Source organism: Arvicanthis niloticus, chromosome 1 (genome assembly GCF_011762505.2).
Source record: "Arvicanthis niloticus isolate mArvNil1 chromosome 1, mArvNil1.pat.X, whole genome shotgun sequence".
In the NCBI taxonomy this organism is placed as follows: domain Eukaryota; kingdom Metazoa; phylum Chordata; class Mammalia; order Rodentia; family Muridae; genus Arvicanthis; species Arvicanthis niloticus.
This window is the reverse complement of record NC_047658.1, coordinates 30,888,379-30,893,378: the sequence shown is the minus strand read 5'-3', so window position 1 is coordinate 30,893,378 and position 5,000 is coordinate 30,888,379.

Genomic DNA, 5,000 nt, shown 5'->3' with positions numbered 1-5,000 from the left:
CCCCCCCCCCCCCCCCCCCCCCCCCCCCCCACCCCCCCCCCCCCCCCCCCCCCCCCCCCCCCCCCCCCCCCCCCCCCCCCCCCCCCCCCCCCCCCCCCCCCCCCCCCCCCCCCCCCCCCCCCCCCCCCCACCCCCCCCCCCCCCCCCCCCCCCCCCCCCCCCCCCCCCCCCCCCCCCCCCCCCCCCCCCCCCCCCCCCCCCCCCCCCCCCCCCCCCCCCCCCCCCCCACCCCCCCCCCCCCACCCCCCCCCCCCCCCCCCCCCCCCCCCCCCCCCCCCACCCCCCCCCCCCCCCCCCCCCACCCCCCCCCCCCCCCCCCCCCCCCCCCCCCCCCCCCCCCCCCCCCCCCCCCCCCCCCCCCCCCCCCCCAACCCCCCCCCCCCCCCCCCCCCCCCACCCCCCCCCCCCCCCCCACCCCCCCCCCCCCCCCCCCCCCCCCCCCCCCCCCCCCCCCCCCCCCCCCCCCCCCCCCCCCCCCCCCCCCCCCCCCCACCCCCCCCCCCACCCCCCCCCCCCCCCCCCCCCCCCCCCCCCCCCCCCCCCCCCCCCCCCCCCCCCCCCCCCCCCCCCCCCCCCCCCCCCCCCCCCCCCCCCCCCCCCCCCCCCCCCCCCCCCCCCCCCCCCCCCCCCCCCCCCCCCCCCCCCCCCCCCCCCCCCCCCCCCCCCCCCCCCCCCCCCCCCCCCCCCCCCCCCCCCCCCCCCCCCCCCCCCCCCACCCCCCCCCCCCCCCCCCCCCCCCCCCCCACCCCCCCCCCCCCCCCCCCCCCCCCCCCCCCCCCCCCCCCCACCCCCCCCCCCCCCCACCCCCCCCCCCCCCCCCCCCCCCCCCCCCCCCCCCCCACCCCCCCCCCCCCCCCCCCCCCCCCCCCCCCCCCCCCCCCCCCCCCCCCCCCCCCCCCCCCCCCCCCACCCCCCCCCCCCCCCCCCCCCCCCCCCCCCCCCCCCCCCCCCCCCCCCCCCCCCCCCCCCCCCCCCCCCCCCCCCCCCCCCCCCCACCCCCCCCCCCCCCCCCCCCCCCCCCCCCCCCCCCCCCCCCCCCCCCCCCCCCCCCCCCCCCCCCCCCCCCCCCCCCCCCCCCCCCCCCCCCCCCCCCCCCCCCCCCCCCCCCCCCCCCCCCCCCCCCCCCCCCCCCCCCCCCCCCCCCACCCCCCCCCCCCCCCCCCCCCCCCCCCCCCCCCCCCCCCCCCCCCACCCCCCCCCCCCCCCCCCCCCCCCCCCCCCACCCCCCCCCCATACCCCCCCCCCCCCCCCCCCCCCCCCCCCCCCCCCCCCCCCCCCCCCCCCCCCCCCCCCCCCCCCCCCCCCCCCCCCCCCCCCCCCCCCCCCCCCCCCCCCCCCCCCCCCCCCCCCCCCCCCCCCCCCCCCCCCCCCCCCCCCCCCCCCCCCCCCCCCCCCCCCCCCCCCCCCCCCCCCCCCCCCCCCCCCCCCCCCCCCCCCCCCCCCCCCCCCCCCCCCCCCCCCCCCCCCCCCCCCCCCCCCCCCCCCCCCCCCCCCCCCCCCCCCCCCCCCCCCCCCCCCCCACCCCCCCCCCCCCCCCCCCCCCCCCCCCCCCCCCCCCCCCCCCCCCCCCCCCCACCCCCCCCCCCCCCCCCCCCCCCCCCCCCACCCCCCCCCCCCCCCCCCCCCCCCCCCCCCCCCCCCCCCCCCCCCCCCCCCCCCCCCCCCCCCCCCCCCCCCCCCCCCCCCCCCCCCCCCCCCCCCCCCCCCCCCCCCCCCCCCCCCCCCCCCCCCCCCCCCCCCCCCCCCCCCCCCCCCCCCCCCCCCCCCCCCCCCCCCCCCCCCCCCCCCCCCCCCCCCCCACCCCCCCCCCCCCCCCCCCCCCCCCCCCCCCCCCCCCCCCCCCCCCCCCCCCCCCCCCCCCCCCCCCCCCCCACCCCCCCCCCCCCCCCCCCCCCCCCCCCCCCCCCCCCCCCCCCCCCCCCCCCCCCCCCCCCCCCCCCCCCCCCCCCCCCCCCCCCCCCCCCCCCCCCCCCCCCCCCCCCCCCCCCCCCCCCCCCCCCCCCCCCCCCCACCCCCCCCCCCCCCCCCCCCCCCCCCCCCCCCCCCCCCCCCCCCCCCCCCCCCCCCCCCCCCCCCCCCCCCCCCACCCCCCCCCCCCCCCCCCCCCCCCCCCCCCCCCCCCCCCCCCCCCCCCCCCCCCCCCCCCCCCCCCCCCCCCCCCCCCCCCCCCCCCCCCCCCCCCCCCCCCCCCCCCCCCCCCCCCCCCCCCCCCCCCCCCCCCCCCCCCCCCCCCCCCCCCCCCCCCCCCCCCCCCCCCCCCCCCCCCCCCCCCCCCCCCCCCCCCCCCCCCCCCCCCCCCCCCCCCCCCCCCCCCCCCCCCCCCCCCCCCCCCCCCCCCCCCCCCCCCCACCCCCCCCCCCCCCCCCCCCCCCCCCCCCCCCCCCCCCCCCCCCCCCCCCCCCCCCCCCCCCCCCCCCCCCCCCCCCCCCCCCCCCCCCCCCCCCCCCCCCCCCCCCCCCCCCCCCCCCCCCCCCCCCCCCCCCCCCCCCCCCCCCCCCCCCCCCCCCCCCCCCCCCCCCCCCCCCCCCCCCCCCCCCCCCCCCCCCCCCCCCCCCCCCCCCCCCCCCCCCCCCCCCCCCCCCCCCCCCCCCCCCCCCCCCCCCCCCCCCCCCCCCCCCCCCCCCCCCCCCCCCCCCCCCCCCCCCCCCCCCCCCCCCCCCCCCCCCCCCCCCCCCCCCCCCCCCCCCCCCCCCCCCCCCCCCCCCCCCCCCCCCCCCCCCCCCCCCCCCCCCCCCCCCCCCCCCCCCCCCACCCCCCCCCCCCCCCCCCCCCCCCCCCCCCCCCCCCCCCCCCCCCCCCCCCCCCCCCCCCCCCCCCCCCCCCCCCCCCCCCCCCCCCCCCCCCCCCCCCCCCCCCCCCCCCCCCCCCCCCCCCCCCCCCCCCCCCACCCCCCCCCCCCCCCCCCCCCCCCCCCCCCCCCCCCCCCCCCCCCCCCCCCCCCCCCACCCCCCCCCCCCACCCCCCCCCCCCCCCCCCCCCCCCCCCCCCCCCCCCCCCCCCCCCCCCCCCCCCCCCCCCCCCCCCCCCCCCCCCCCCCCCCCCCCCCCCCCCCCCCCCCCCCCCCCCCCCCCCCCCCCCCCCCCCCCCCCCCCCCCCCCCCCCCCCCCCCCCCCCCCCCCCCCCCCCCCCCCCCCCCCCCCCCCCCCCCCCCCCCCCCCCCCCCCCCCCCCCCCCCACCCCCCCCCCCCCCCCCCCCCCCCCCCCCCCCCCCCCCCCCCCCCCCCCCCCCCCCCCCCCCCCCCCCCCCCCCCCCCCCCCCCCCCCCCCCCCCCCACCCCCCCCCCCCCCCCCACCCCCCCCCCCCCCCCCCCCCCCCCCCCCCCCCCCCCCCCCCCCCCCCCCCCCCCCCCCCCCCCCCCCCCCCCCCCCCCCCCCCCCCCCCCCCCCCCCCCCCCCCCCCCCCCCCCCCCCCCCCCCCCCCCCCCCCCCCCCCCCCCCCCCCCCCCCCCCCCCCCCCCCCCCCCCCCCCCCCCCCCCCCCCCCCCCCCCCCCCCCCCCCCCCCACCCCCCCCCCCCCCCCCCCCCCCCCCCCCCCCCCCCCCCCCCCCCCCCCCCCCCCCCCCCCCCCCCCCCCCCCCCCCCCCCCCCCCCCCCCCCCCCCCCCCCCCCCCCCCCCCCCCCCCCCCCCCCCCCCCCCCCCCCCCCCCCCCCCCCCCCCCCCCCCCCCCCCCCCCCCCCCCCCCCCCCCCCCCCCCCCCCCCCCCCCCCCCCCCCCCCCCCCCCCCCCCCCCCCCCCCCCCCCCCCCCCCCCCCCCCCCCCCCCCCCCCCCCCCCCCCCCCCCCCCCCCCCCCCCCCCCCCCCCCCCCCCCCCCCCCCCCCCCCCCCCCCCCCCCCCCCCCCCCCCCCCCCCCCCCCCCCCCCCCCCCCCCCCCCCCCCCCCCCCCCCCCCCCCCCCCCCCCCCCACCCCCCCCCCCCCCCCCCCCCCCCCCCCCCCCCCCCCCCCCCCCCCCCCCCACCCCCCCCCCCCCCCCCCCCCCCCCCCCCCCCCCCCCACCCCCCCCCCCCCCCCCCCCCCCCCCCCCCCCCCCCCCCCCCCCCCCCCCCCCCCCCCCCCCCCCCCCCCCCCCCCCCCCCCCCCCCCCCCCCCCCCCCCCCCCCCCCCCCCCCCCCCCCCCCCCCCCCCCCCCCCCCCCCCCCCCCCCCCCCCCCCCCCCCCCCCCCCCCCCCCCCCCCCCCCCCCCCCCCCCCCCCCCCCCCCCCCCCCCACCCCCCCCCCCCCCCCCCCCCCCCCCCCCCCCCCCCCCCCCCCCCCCCCCCCCCCCCCCCCCCCCCCCCCCCCCCCCCCCCCCCCCCCCCCCCCCCCCCCCCCCCCCCCCCCCCCCCCCCCCCCCCCCCCCCCCCCCCCCCCCCCCCCCCCCCCCCCCCCCCCCCCCCCCCCCCCCCCCCCCCCCCCCCCCCCCCCCCCCCCCCCCCCCCCCCCCCCCCCCCCCCCCCCCCCCCCCCCCCCCCCCCCCCCCCCCCCCCCCCCCCCCCCCCCCCCCCCCCCCCCCCCCCCCCCCCCCCCCCCCCCCCCCCCCCCCCCCCCCCCCCCCCCCCCCCCCCCCCCCCCCCCCCCCCCCCCCCCCCCCCCCCCCCCCCCCCCCCCCCCCCCCCCCCCCCCCCCCCCCCCCCCCCCCCCCCCCCCCCCCCCCCCCCCCCCCCCCCCCCCCCCCCCCCCCCCCCCCCCCCCCCCCCCCCCCCCCCCCCCCCCCCCCCCCCCCCCCCCCCCCCCCCCCCCCCCCCCCCCCCCCCCCCCCCCCCCCCCCCCCCCCCCCCCCCCCCCCCCCCCCCCCCCCCCCCCCCCCCCCCCCCCCCCCCCCCCCCCCCCCCCCCCCCCCCCCCCCCCCCCCCCCCCCCCCCCCCCCCCCCCCCCCCCCCCCCCCCCCCCCCCCCCCCCCCCCCCCCCCCCCCCCCCCCCCCCCCCCCCCCCCCCCCCCCCCCCCCCCCCCCCCCCCCCCCCCCCCCCCCCCCCCCCCCCCCCCCCCCCCCCCCCCCCCCCCCCCCCCCCCCCCCCCCCCC